The sequence below is a fragment of the Arachis hypogaea genome, chromosome 14 (genome assembly GCF_003086295.3).
Source record: "Arachis hypogaea cultivar Tifrunner chromosome 14, arahy.Tifrunner.gnm2.J5K5, whole genome shotgun sequence".
Taxonomy (NCBI): Eukaryota; Viridiplantae; Streptophyta; class Magnoliopsida; order Fabales; family Fabaceae; genus Arachis; species Arachis hypogaea.
The window spans coordinates 126937501-126942086 of NC_092049.1; the positions used below are offsets into that span (position 1 = coordinate 126937501).

General features: G+C 34.1%; 1 non-coding gene across 1 annotated transcript; it reads left to right on the plus strand.

Moving 5' to 3' along the window:
• Positions 1-301: 301 nt before the first annotated feature.
• Positions 302-409, plus strand: LOC112745027 (small nucleolar RNA R71). Its single transcript, XR_003172977.1, has one exon. It is a non-coding gene; the product is annotated as a small nucleolar RNA R71 (small nucleolar RNA).
• The last annotated feature ends 4177 nt before the right edge of the window (positions 410-4586 follow it).

Sequence of the window (4586 nt, forward strand, 5' to 3'; positions counted from 1 at the left end):
CTTGCATTCCATTCAGACTCTGAGAAATCATATTGACTTGCTGAGTCAATAGTTTGTTCTGAGCCAATATGGCATTCAGAGCATCAATTTGAAGAACTCCCTTCCTTTGAGGCGTCCCATTACTTACAGGATTCCTCTCAGAAGTGTACATAAACTGGTTGTTAGCAACCATGTCAATAAGTTCTTGAGCTTCTGTAGGCATTTTCTTTAGGTGAATGGATCCACCTGCAGAATGGTCCAGTGACATCTTTGATAACTCAGATAGACCATCATAGAATATATCCAGGATGGTCCATTCTGAAAGCATGTCAGAAGGACACTTTTTGGTCAGTTGCTTGTATCTCTCCCAAGCTTCATAGAAGGATTCACCTTCTTTCTGTCTGAAGGTTTGAACATCCACTCTAAGCTTACTAAGCTTTTGAGGAGGAAAGAACTTGGCTAAGAAAGCCGTGACCAGCTTATCCCAAGAGTTCAGGCTATCTTTAGGTTGAGAATCCAACCATATTCTAGCTCTGTCTCTCACAGCAAAGGGGAAAAGCATGAGCCTGTAGACCTCGGGTTCGACCCTATTGGTCTTAACAGTATCACATATCTGCAAGAATTCAGTTAAGAACTGAAAAGGATCTTCAGATGGAAGTCCATGAAACTTGTAGTTTTGTTGCATCAGAGAAACTAGTTGAGGCTTAAGCTCAAAATTGTTTGCTCCAATGGTAGGGATGGAGATGCTTCTTCCATGTAAATTAGAATTTGGTGCAGTAAAGTCACCAAGCATCTTCCTTGCATTGTTATTATTTTCAGCTGCCATCTCCTCTTCCTTTTCAAAAATTTCTGTAAGGTTGTCTCTGGATTGTTGTATTTTAGCTTCTCTTAGTTTCCTCTTCAGAGTCCTTTCAGGTTCAGGATCTGCTTCAACAAGAATGTTCTTGTCCTTACTCCTGCTCATATGAAAAAGAAGGGAACACAAAAGAACATATGGAATCCTCTATGTCACAGTATAGAGGTTCCTTATGCAAGTATAAGAAGAGAAGAATATAAGAAGGAGAGGAGAAAAACTCGAACACAGAGAGGAAGAAGGGGTTCGAATTTTTGGGTGGAAGAGAAGTGTTAGTAGATGAATAAATAAATAGAAAGGGATGAGAGAGAGGGAATTTCGAAAATTAATTAAAATAAAAATAAAAAAATTAAAATTAAAATTTAAAGTTAAATTTCGAAAATTAAAGTTTGAACTTAAATTAAAATTAAAACAATTAGTTAAATTAAAAAGGAAATTTGAAAAAGAGGGAAGTATTTTCGAAAATTAGATAGGGAAAAGTGGTTAGGTAGTTTTGAAAAAGATAAGAAACAAATAAAAAGTCAATTAATTAGTTGAAAAAGATATGCAAATCAATTTTGAAAAGATAAGAAGATAAGAAGTTAGAAAAGATATTTTAAAATCAAATTTTTGAAAAAGATATGATTTAAAAAGATATGATAGAAAGATATGATTAAAATTAGTTTTGAAAAAGATTTGAATTTTAAAATCAAAATTAATGACTTGACTCACAAGTAATCACTAGATATGATTCTACAACTTAAAGTTTGAATCTTTCTTAACAAGAAAGTAACAAACTTGAAATTTTTGAATCAAAACATTAATTGTTGATGATATTTTCGAAATTTATGAGATAAAATTAAGAAAAAGATTTTTGAAAAATATTTTTAAAATTTTTGAAAATAATTAAGAAAAATGAAAAAGATATGATTTTTGAAAAAGATTTTGAAAAATATAAGATTTTTAATTTGAAAATTTGAATTGACTCATAAGAAACAATTAGATTTTAAAATTTTTTGAAAAAGTCAATGAAAATTTTTGAAATTTATGAGAAGAAAAAGGGAAAGATATTTTTTTATTTTTTGAATTTTTTTATGAAGAAAGAGAAAAATAAGAAAGTGATGCAATGCATGAAAAGTTTGGATCAAAACACATGATGCATGCAAGAACACTATGAATGTCAAGATGAACATCAAGACTTATTTTTGAAAAATTTTCAAGAAAAGAAAACATGCAAGACACCAAACTTAGAAATTTTTAATATTTAGACACTAAGAATTCAAGAATGCATATGAAAAACAAGAAAAGACAAAAGACAAGAAAATATGAAGATCAAACAAGAAGACTTGTCAAGAACAACTTGAAGATCATGAAGAACACATGCATGAGTTTTCGAAAAATGCATAAATTTAAAAAAAAATGCAATTGACACCAAACTTAAAACTTGACTCAAGACTCAAACAAGAAACACAAAAATATTTTTGATTTTATGATTTTATGAATTTTTTTGGTATTTTTTACGAAAATTATTTGAAAAAGAAAAATAAGGATTCCAAAATTTTTAATAAGAATTCCAGGAATCTTGCACTGTTAGTCTAAAGCTCCAGTCCAGGAATTAGACATGGCTTACTAGTCAGCCAAGCTTTCAGTGAAAGCTCCAGTCTAAAATACCAGACATGGCCAATGGCCAGCCAAGCTTTAGAAGATACAAATCAGGCATATAACAGCTGATACTTCATCCAACTTCATATACTGATAAGTGGAAGCCCCAGTCTAAATGAATTAGACATGGCTTTACAGCCAGCCAGGCTTCAACATGCTTCATGAAACACTAGAATTCATTCTTAAAAATTCTGAAGAACATAGAATAATTTATTTATTAAATTTTTTTTTTCGAAATTAAGAATAATAAAAACAAAAAGCTTAAAATTAAAATAAAATTACCTAATCTGAGCAACAAGATGAACCGTCAGTTGTCCAAACTCAAACAATCCCCGGCAACGGCGCCAAAAGCTTGGTGTGCGAAATCGTGATCTTTACTTCCTTGGTAACGGCGCTAAAAACTACATATGCACGTTCATGTTCTTAATTCTGTTTTACAACTTCGTACAACTAACCAGCAAGTGCACTGGATCGTCCAAGTAATAAACCTTACGTGAGTAAGGGTCGATCCCACGGAGATTGTTGGTATGAAGCAAGCTATGGTCATCTTGTAAGTCTCAGTCAGGCGGATATTAAATGGTTATGGAGTTTTCGAATAATAATGATAAATAAACAGAAAATAAAGATAGAGATACTTATGTAAATCATTGGTGAGAATTTCAGATAAGCGTATAGAGATGCTTTCGTTCCTCTAAACCTCTGCTTTCCCGCTGTCTTCATCCAATCAGTCCTACTCCCTTCCATGGCAAGCTTTGTGTAGAGCATCACCATTGTCAATGGCTACTTCCCATCCTCTCTGTGAAAATAGTCCGATGCGCTGTCACCTGCATGGCTAATCATCTGGAGGTTCTCGATCATACTGGAATAGGATTCACACTCCTTTTGCGTCTGTCACTACGCCCAGCACTCGCGAGTTTGAAGTTCGTCACAGCCATCCCTTCCCGGATCCTACTCGGAATACCACAGACAAGGTTTAGACTTTTCGGATCTCAGGAATGGCCATCCATGGGTTCTAACTTATACCACGAAGATTCTAATATCTCGGACTCGGTCCTCTATATTAGATATCTAAGAGATACTCATTCTAGCTTGTTTGCATGTAGAACGGAAGTGTTTGTCAGGCACGCGTTCATAAGTGAGAATGATGATGAGCGTCACATAATCATCACATTCATCATATTTTTGGGTGCGAATGGATATCTTAGAATAGGAATAAGCTTGAATTGAATAGAAAAACAGTAGTACTTTGCATTAATTTATAAGGAACAGCAGAGCTCCACACCTTAATCTATGGAGTGTAGAAACTCTACCGTTGAAAATACATAAGAACAAGGTCTAGACATGGCCGAGAGGCCAGCCCCCAAAACGTGATCTAAGAATAATCCAAAGATAAAACTAAAGACAAAACTCAAGACATATTTATTCTAGACTAGCTACTAGGGTTTACAGAAGTAAGTAATTGATGCAGAAATCCACTTCCGGCGCCCACTTGGTGTGTGCTTGGGCTGAGCTTGAAGTTTACACGTGGAGAGGTTATTCTTGGAGTTGAATGCCAGTTTGTAACTTGTTTCTGGCTTTGAACTCCACTTTGCAACTTGTTTCTGGCGCTGAACGCCAGACTGCAACATAGAACTGGCATTCAACGCCAGTTTGCGTCATCTAAACTCGGACAAAGTATGGACTATTATATATTTCTGAAAAGCCCTGGATGTCTACTTTCTAACGCAATTAGAAGCGCGCCATTTGGAGTTCTGTAGCTCCATAAAATCCACTTTGAGTGCAGGGAGGTCAGAATCCAACAGCATCTGCAGTCCTTCTTCAACCTCTGAATCTGATTTTTGCTCAGGTCCCTCAATTTCAGCCAGAAAATACCTGAAATCACAAAAAAACATAAAAACTCATAGTAAAGTCCAGAAATGTGAATTTTAATTAAAAACTAATAAAAATATACTAAAAACTAACTAAATCATACTGAAAACTATGTAAAAATAATGCCAAAAAGCGTATAAATTATCTGTTCATCAAGGACCTATATCAATAATTATTATTTTAACAATTCAAAACTTTAGACACAAATTCTTTCTATCATTTCATATGTGTTAAGATAAGATGT